The sequence below is a fragment of the Bombus fervidus genome, chromosome 15 (assembly GCF_041682495.2).
Source record: "Bombus fervidus isolate BK054 chromosome 15, iyBomFerv1, whole genome shotgun sequence".
Taxonomy (NCBI): domain Eukaryota; kingdom Metazoa; phylum Arthropoda; class Insecta; order Hymenoptera; family Apidae; genus Bombus; species Bombus fervidus.
Window position 1 is genome coordinate 754,944 of NC_091531.1, and position 9,843 is coordinate 764,786.

The following is a 9,843-nucleotide window of genomic DNA, read 5'->3' on the forward strand; positions in this document are numbered from 1 at the left end:
GCCTTTCGGCTTTGGACGAGCTTTCGGTTTTACATCTTGTTTACCTATCACGCTTTTTACATTCTATCAGTCCTAATTCGTTATCACCATATTACCTCCTCTCGTATATCTATCTAATCTCTTTTCCTTGTCTATCTCTCTTTTCTTATACATCTACCTCTTATCCACTCTGTTATATTGCACTCCAGTATATATTATGACTCTAAAACTATGGCAACTTATGGGCTTTTGCCTCCTTGCTGTGCTACCTTATTGTTGTTCCTCCCCGTCTTGTATTGCCCTTCTCTTCTCCATTATTGTTTTCAATTCTATTAGTCCTCCAGTCTCGTTTAGCATTTTTCTGTGTCCTTTGGTCCTCCTGTTATTTCGCATTCGTTTATTACGTGTCTCAGGTCTCCTTCGTTCTTTTTACATAGCCTGCATCTTTTTTCTCCCTCTTCTGTCCAGTATTCCCTTGCTTTGGTCTCGTTTCCACATCTGAATCTTGCTAATATTTTCCTGTCCTTCCACTTCATACTCCCTTCTAATTATCTTCGTAACTCTTCTTTGGCGATTTTTCTATAATGTTTGTTATATTCTGATTCCCTTATCCTTTTCCCCCTTTCTTCTGCTTCTCTCTTTTTCCTTTTTTCTATAATTTGGTCTACTGTCATCCTTTCTTGCTCTTCTCTTGCTTCCATCTGTCCCTCCATTTCTCACCTCTTCTAGTCCCTTCTTTCTCTTTCTTGCTCTTTTCTCTTCTTGGCCATTTCCTCAGTTTCTCTCTCTTTCCTTTATGCACTCCTTTACTAGTTCCGTTTTTGACTCTATGGCTTTCCCTTCATACATTGCTGCTCTTCTTAATGCTTTTTCTTTGATTTCTGTTAGCTTGTATTCTTCTATCAATATATAATTCGGTGTTGTCATATCTAAACCTAAGATCCATTTCACATATCTTCTTTGTATTCTATCCAGCCTTTTTTCCATGTTCCAGCCCCATACCTCTGCTCCAAACAGCGCCACGCTCTCTACCAGTGCTCCGAACATCTTCATTCTCCTCTTGTAGTCCTGTTTAAAAATTCTTTCACCCACGCTCCACGTTTTCTTCATTGTAATAGTTGCTCTCTTTTTCCTGTCTTTTATGTGTTTCTCATCGCTTCCACTCTTCTGTAGTATGTATCCTAGGTATCTTATCTCTTCCACTTCTTCTGATTCTCGCTCTCCCCATTTCCATTTTCTTTGTCTCTTCTTGTTCTTTCTTTTTTCGAACACTACCATTTTGGTCTTTTCCGTGCTCAGTTCCAATTCGGTTTCCTTTAAAAATTTTTCAAATCTGTTTAGCATCTCCTTTAGTTCCCCTTCTCTATCAGCTATCAGCACAATATCGTCTGCATATGTCAGTGACCATACCTTCCTTTCTCCTACCACTATACCCCGATTTATCCTTTCCTTAATTCTTCTTCTAGCTCCGCCACGTAGATGTAGAATAACGACGGGCTCAACGGGCATCCTTGTTTGATCCCCTCGCTGTCCAAAATTTTTTTGCGTTGTTATTCTTGATTCTCACCACATTCTTTGTTTCTGCGTACAGCTCTTTTATCCTTCGAATTAGTTTCTCGTTAATCTCCACTTTTCTCATGTTCTTCTCCAATTTCTCTCTGTTTAGCCTGTCGAACGCCGCTTCTAGATCCGCAAAGCAAGCATATAGTTTCCCTTTTTCTCTACTCAACTGTTTGTCTATGATATGGTTTATCACAAATACCGCGTCGGTCACTCCTCTTTCTTTTCTAAATCCGAATTGACTTTCTTTCAGTTTGGTTTCTGTCTCTGTCTTCAGCCGTTCGTCCAGTATCCTTGCGTAGATCTTGCATGCTATGTCCATTAACGTTACTTCTCTGTAACTTTTCGTTACTCCCTTGTCCCCCTTCTTGTATATCGGGCATATTACTCCTTTTTCCAATCTTCTGGTATCCCCTCCTTATTCCATATTATCCTTAACAAATCCCATAACGCTTCCCCCACTTCCTCCGGTGCATACTTCAGTTATCACGGGTGGCTCTTTTTCTCTGATACGGTTCAATTTCTCTCGTTGGCAAGTTTCGCAATTTTATATAAATTATGTGACGTCTTATTCTAGGTTTGTCCAGTGATGGTGCACTTGTATTTGTTTCACGGTGTGGTGTATACCTAATTGTCCTACTATTTCTTTATGATTTTCGCGTAGTATCGTAGTATACTGGTGGATCTTGTCCAAATATTATTTTAATTTGACGGAATCTCGTTGTTAAGAATCTTAACAGAAGTTGAATGTTTACTTTTTCTAAGGTGCTGAAGCTATAATCATTTATTCCCATTTGTAAGCATTCAATTTGGCATTTAGTAAGGAGTTTAGTTAACTGATATAACCAGTGTTGTTCGTTAAAGTCCCCTAGTTCCGTTTTTGTAATTTGTTTAAAGTGTGGTCTGTTAGGTTTTTGAGTTATTGAAGCTAGGGTGATATTAGTTTTCCAGTCGATATAGTCATCATCATAGTATGGGTTTTCTAGATCGGATGATACGGATTGAATTTCTTCATTGGAGATAGGATACAATCGGTATAGAGCGTCTGCAGCTGTATTTTCCTTTCCTTTTCTGTATTCAATTTCATAATCGTACTCTTCGAGTCTCAAACGCCATCGTATGAGTCTCGATGAGAGACTTAATATTTTTTAAGCATTTTAAAGCTTGATGATCACTTGGAATCTTAAATTTTCTATCAAGTAGGTATTGCCTTAGTCTTTTGATTGGCCATACTATTGCTTGTAAGTATTTCTCGGTTGTGGAATAGTTTTTCTCAGGAGGGTTCAAAGTTCCGGGGTATGTAACAGCATGAATGTCCATGTATCTTAGTAGAGTATTGCTCCTAATCCTTCGTTATTTGCGTCTGCTATTAATGTAAATGTTTTTTTTTTTTTCAAAGTCTGGGTATTGTAGCACAGGTTCATCATAGAATTTTTGTTTCAGTGTGTCAAATGCAAGCTGTTATTTATCAGTACAGTGGAATGGACTGTCTTTCTTTGTGAGATCTGTCAGTGGTTCCGCGATGTTAGAAAAGTTGTGTATAAATATTCTGTAGTATCCAACGAGTTCTAAGAATGATTTTATGTGAATCATGGCTTTTAGTATTTTAAAATCTTTCATGGCCTGAATATTTTTGGGGCTAGGTTTTACTCCTTCCTTTGTAAATACGTGTCCTAGATATTCCAACTCTGATTTCGAAAATTCGCATTTGTCCGATTGTATCTTTAATCCTAAATCTTGTAATCTGTCTAATACAATAGCTAGATTTCGATTATGTTCTTTGATGGAGCTTCCGAATATTATGATGTCGTCTAGGTATATGAAACAGTTATTTCCTACTAATCCCCGTAGCACGGTATCCATCATACGTTGGAACGTTACTTTTTTTTTTTTTTTTTTTTTTTATCGTGGGGAAATCCTCATGGACACTCGGCGCTGCGTAGCAACGACCGTGTAGTGTCGGACTCTTACCGACTAAAACCCCACGGTGGTCATCCCTACGTTCAGAGGTGCACCCGGGGTCTCTTGCGAATCACTACCGAGTGCAACTTCGTTGTCTATCTCTCTGCCGTTGTAGTTGTCTAGGGAGGCGTCCCGGCTTGAGTTGGAAAGCTAGGGGGAACCACTTCCTCTAGAGCCACGTCCCCTAGTCTGACGCACCCGGGGCAGCGACGGTGGCGCCGCGCCCCTGCGTCGTACAGAGCCTCTGCGATGTTGATGCGACGATCTACTGGGATCGGCTCTTCTCTCCCGGTCTCTTTCTGCCCACTCCTTTCTCTGCATGATCTTCTCGCAGTAGGTGCGGACAGCGTTAAACTCCTGGGGCCCTCGGAGTATGGCCTCAACGACCGCTTCTGGAGCCAACCTCTCGCCGATGTCGAGCTGCAGGACGCGCCGCGGTTCCGCCCACGCTGGACAAAACTCCAGCGTGTGCTGCGCCGTGTCCTCCTCTTCCCCGCAGTGGTGACAGGTGGATGTCACCTCCCGCCCGATCTTCAGCAGGTACTCACCGAAGACCCCGTGTCCGGTGAGCATCTGTGTCGTCCTGAAGATGAGCGGAACCTCGCCTTGATCTCTCCAAGCCTCCCAATTGGGAAGCACGGCGCGGACGGCTCGGTGTGGCCGCCTGGCGTTCTCCTCCATCAGCTGGGAGCGCCACCACTCCCAGATCTCCAGTTTTGCCTCTTCCCGGACGGCGTTGGAACGTTACTGGAGCGTTTTTGAGTTCGAGGGGAATGCGATATTTTCTATGCTGAGTTTCGAACTTCGACTAGTTAACCAGTACATTTGTCTCTTTTTTATCCATATTTTGTCTATAATTGATTTAGTATATTGCTTCCATGTAAGTTGTGTGTAAGTGGAGTCCTAGGTACTTAACTTGCCATGAGGAAGACAAACGAGGAGGACGGAAAGCCTCGAAGGATGGTAGCAAGGAGTTCGCAGCGAACTGCGGACAGGTCGGAGAGCGGATTCCTCGCACCGGTCATGGTATCGGATGCCATGTCATCGATAGTAGGAGTGTTGCGGGTGCGAACGGGGTCCGACAACGAAGAATCGGTGACTTCGTTCGCGTCGCGCTGATCAGTGGCTTCGTTCGCGTCGCGCTGATCAGTGGCTTCGTGCGCGTCCAGGGGAAAGAAGAGGAAGATCATGCGCACAACCCCGGATGTTTCCGAAAAAATGACACTGCAAATGAGGACTCGGCTGCGGACATCAGCGCCGAGCTAACAAAGCATGTCCCCGAGATAATGAAGGTTGCGACGACATCGTCCAACCTTAAGGGGACATATATCAAGGCCTCAAAAGAGGCGCCAGCTTCCTTCGCGTGTGGGACGAGTGAATTAGTGAGAAGGACGGGACCAGCGCACAGCAACACCGGAGCTACAAGGCTTGTGGAAGCAAAGCTGTCCGTCTTGGAGGAAGAAAATACAGCCCTGCGCAAAGAACCGTCGAGAAGTGCTGCTTGTGCTCACGAGTGCCCGCGGTGCATCGGCTCGGTTTCCAAGTCTAGCCGTCCTCCACGGAAGGGTAAGAGCAAGAGTGCGCGTCTCGATGCCCTAGAGAGGAGGTTCGAAGAGATCGGACCCTCCATAATGAGCGCCATTGAGGAGCGCTTTGGGGATCGACTACGCAGCCCTGAAGCGCGGCGAAGAACGGAACACTCTGCCACACGCCGCACCATCCAAATATCATCGCTCCCGAGAGAATCGTGGAAGGTGGTAGAGTCAAGGAAGAACAAGAAAAAGTGGAAGACAGCCGCTGGAGAGGCGGCGAAGAAAGGGGCGACAGCGGCTCCACTGGCGAGAGCCCAGCAACCGCAAACAAAGACGACAGGTGCGCCGAAATCGAGTGCCGCCACACCAAACAAAGGACCAACACAGACATCGAAGACAGCCACACTCCCTCGCACACCGCGAACATCTGCGGTGACTCTACCGCTGAGCGAGGGATCAAAGATGTCTTATGCGGAAGTGATAACAACGGCCAGGCAGAACATCCCTCTTGCCAAGATCGGCGTTGAGTCCGTGGACATGAAGAGGGCCATGACGGGCGCCATTATAATGAAGGTCCCTGGAGACAAGGACAGGGAGAAGGCGTCACTGCTTGCGACGCGTCTGGCTAAGGTACTAGACCCGACCATGGTAAGAATTGCGGCTCCAGCGAGGATGGCGGAAGTAAGAGTGGTTGGGATAGACATCTCGGTCAAGAAGGAGAAAATGCGGCAAGCACTGGCCTTGGCGGGAGGATGTGGCGGCGCGGAGGTGCAAGTCGGAGAGATTAGCGCCTCCAGAGGCGACCTCGGGTCAGTTTGGATAAAGTGCACGATGGCTGAAGCCCGGAAATTAGTCCAGGCAGGACAAGTTGCCTTAGGCTAGTCCACCGCGAGGATCATAACCCTCCCGAAGAGGCTCTTGCAGTGTTTTAAGTGTTTGGAGTTGGGGCATGTACTAGCAACTTGCGTGTCCATTGTGGATCTAGGGCATCTGTGCGAAAGCGGACATCGTGCCAGAAGCTGTCCTGCCCCCTGTGCGAGACGCTCGGGGCATCCGCCGACCACAGGATGGGCGGGGCGGCATGCGCCCCCCCCCCCGAAAGTCAAAAGGAGGCGACTCATCCGCGAGCCAGCTGCGGAAAGGAGCCAGGAAGCACCGCCAAAGCAGCAGTAGATGGTCGGGAGGAGGCCATGGAGTTGGCGCAATAATTCCAGACTATCTGGGAGAGTGAGGTCGCCCTTGCGGTGATTGCTGAACCGTATCGTGTCTCCGACGCCCCCAATTGTGTGTGGACATAGATGGATCAACAGTCATAACGTGAACGACAGCGCTGAGTGTCCCCGGCGTCCTGCTTGACCGTGGCAGCGGCTATGTCGCGGTCGAGTGGGCTGGAATGACCGCGTTAATAACAGAGGCTTGACCGCGTTTGGGGATTTCCTGGACGGGGTTGACGAATGCGTCGGAAGATGCCTTCCCTGCCAGTTACTCGTCCTTGGAGATTTTAATGCCCACTCCTCGCAATGGGGAAACGCTAGAACGAACACTCGTGGAAGGATGCTATCCGATTGGGCTGCAGGTCTCGGGTTCCTACTTGCAAACAGAGGTTTGTGCCCCGGGACAATGAAGATAAACATATATGTGGGGACACATGAGTCATAAGACGAGGCGAAACGAGAGCGACTCATGTTGTTGTTGTGCCTCGGATTACGGATACTGCTTAGACACACATAAATAAAGCTGGATTATCTCTAGCCAAAAACAATGCCGCCGCTGAGGGCAACCGTCGTTCGAAAACGAATTTGAATCTTCCGACTCCCCCCGACCAGTATATATAAGCGGACACGATCACAAGCGAGATTATTATTATTGAGCGATTATTGAGTTGTTTTATCGAGCGATTATTGAGTTGTATTATCGAGCGATTATTGAGTTGTATTATCGAGCGATTATTTAATTGTATTATCGACCGATTATTGAGTTGATCTAACGAGCAAGTTTATGTGTAATACGAGTAAGCGTTAGTGTAATATGAAGCATTAGCGAATCTTTGTAGTGTACCTACAGGCGATTTACTTCACCGGAAAGAAATCTCCTATAAGGACGTCTATCGACGTTGTACTTTATTTTAAAGAATTGATTTAAATATACTGGACGGTTGCAATAGTAAACAACCTGATAATTTCTGCGATCCAAAACACATCCTCATCCGCCACATATAGTTGAAATTATCAGAAAAATGAAGCACTAGCTTCAGATAACGTGTGTAGTATGTGCATCGTAGAATTTCCATGTTCGTATTCCATGTTTTGTTTTCTATATTTCTATGTTCGTTTAAAATTACTCAAATTTTTCTCGAATCAAAACTCTCAGGATCTCTCGATAGCTTCACCAGTCATTCGTCACTACGCAACATAATACAATCGAAATATATGCAACTTGCGTTAAAACCGATCTTTGCGCCTAGGTTCTATCATACAGCGCGTCTGAATCATATCCCGGGATCCAGTCATCACGCCCATGAATCCCAACCGAATGCTTTTCTTTTAAAATTCCTTCAATTTTCCACCTCATTTCAGCTACTTAATCATGTCTATATATTAACGCCACACTTCTATTAATAAAATAAGTTTACATAAGTTAAACAAAATAAATAAAATGCGTTAAATTATACCTAATTAAGATAATATGATAAGCACAATACAAATAAATAAATAAATAACATAAATAAATAAAATTAACTATGCGACTTACCGTGTAGCCCTTTGTTCTTAATAATTCGAGTCCTCCTTCATAGATGTCCGTCAGTACTTGATTACTAAGCTTTTCTAATTAACCATTGCCACCAGATGGCCCACTTAGCCAGATTGACACATACCATTTCATATCGAATAATACTTCACTTCATACATGTTGTTACGTCGCGTGAGTCGGTACCTGCGACGTCCCTCATGGTCAGGCCGCCGTGGCCTGCACATCGTCACACTGACCCGCAATAAACCCAAGGAACCACCATAGCCCACATCTGTTAACAATAAAATTGCATCCTTTGCACATATTCGGTTTATGAGTGGTCCCTTAAATGGGTCCTTAGGTTTATTGCACGCTCGTACTCATTACGGAGAAAGCGGAGGTTTGCCCAGCGAGGTAGCGGGTTTTTCCCAAGGACAGAAACAAACGTGAGTCATATTTGCCGAGGACTGTCCCCTCGTATTTAATTCATTAACATTGGGAATAACCAATGGGTATCGCGGATCGTTACCCTCACTTTTCTACCGAAAAGTGTGAACTACGAATCCGCGTTCTTAGTTCAACAAGAATACATCCACAACGAGCTTTCTTCCTAAATAGTACGAGACGGGTCAATCACTGTTCTACTAGCCCTCAGACAGTCAAGTCCACTGCTCTAAGATCCCTTGGACAGTCAAGTCCACTGTTCTACTAGTCCTCGGACAGTCAACTTCAAGTTCTAACATGTCAGTCAAGTTCTCGCCTCTATAACTACCACGTCTAGCAACCTTCGGGTTCATCAACACGCTTTCCAAACACGGTCTGTTCACATCTAGTAGTGTAATCCAGTATAAATAAATACATATATAATATAACTGTGAAGTCCAGTTATATTCCATCCCAGTCACCCCTTATTCTCCCACAAGAAATAAGGGGATCGTCCTGTTCGTGGTGTCGATTCGTGCAATCGTAGTGGGAATTTACGCGACTGGACGAAAATACACATGTACATGGCACTACTCCGTCATGTATCATAAAGCCCCTAAAGAAGGGGCCCTATGCCAATATGGCAACCGTTAATGTGACACGTGTGTGTCTCATCACATGGTTCAAACTATTATGTGATCCCTACTTCCTATACTCCACTGCACATATGCATTTGCATTTGCATTTCCCCTATCCCATCAACCCACAGTTGACTCTCGCGACAAGAAAACACCACCGTGCCCCAATGAGTGCTACCACCCACATGTACCATCTTCAATTCATCGATCTACCGATATTCATGTGCCAATCCAGCAGGTATTAACCGTGTCGATATCCATCCAAAGGCTAGTGTTAGTATATTATTGTGCTCCATCGTGTGCAATTGCATTCTCTATCATACTTGATGATCTTACACCATTTAAATCTACTATATTAATTATCATCTCGAAGTCAATATTAAATACTGCTGTGTTGCCAATTAATATAAAACCATTATCGTTATTCAGGTAAAAGCAATATAAACAAAGACTAAAACAAAAACAAAACACAATAAACAGCATAAAGGGTCATTGTTATTAAAGGCGTTTTTAATCTTTCATTTTTTATTTAGCGAAACTTTATTTAGTTACATTTTTTGACTTTCTATATTCTGTCCCATATAACCTAGCTTAACGTAAAAAATTTGAATTGTGTCAATTCTTCACCTAACCATTAATTTATTAGTTTGTAATTAATTAATTAGTTTGTAATTATGCAGCTATAACAATTCATCAATAAATATGGACAACCCACGTCCTTTCCAATTATCTACAACAACGTACTCACGCATATTAAACATTTCCTAATATGTTATATACATTAATTTATTACTTTTGAAATTATTTACTGTTTCCTACTAATTTCTTTTCCTTTTTAGGCTTGAAAATCAACGATGTGTACTACCACTCACATATCATTATTACTCTTTCTCTTTAATTCTTTCACTGTTTTCCATCATAAACTGACTTTATCTGATGAGTCATTATAGTTCCAAACATATTTATTCTAAGCTATTGTAATTAAATTACTTAAGACTGAAAATAAATTTCTTCTTAAA

General features: G+C 43.8%; 1 long non-coding RNA gene across 1 annotated transcript in view; it reads left to right on the top strand.

Moving 5' to 3' along the window:
• Positions 1–7,311, top strand: part of LOC139995178 (uncharacterized) — a 69,542-nt gene extending 62,231 nt beyond the window's left edge. Inside the window, exon 3 of the long non-coding RNA XR_011801889.1 lies at positions 7,301–7,311. This is a non-coding gene — a long non-coding RNA (uncharacterized lncRNA). The remainder of the gene's footprint in view (positions 1–7,300) is intronic.
• The last annotated feature ends 2,532 nt before the right edge of the window (positions 7,312–9,843 follow it).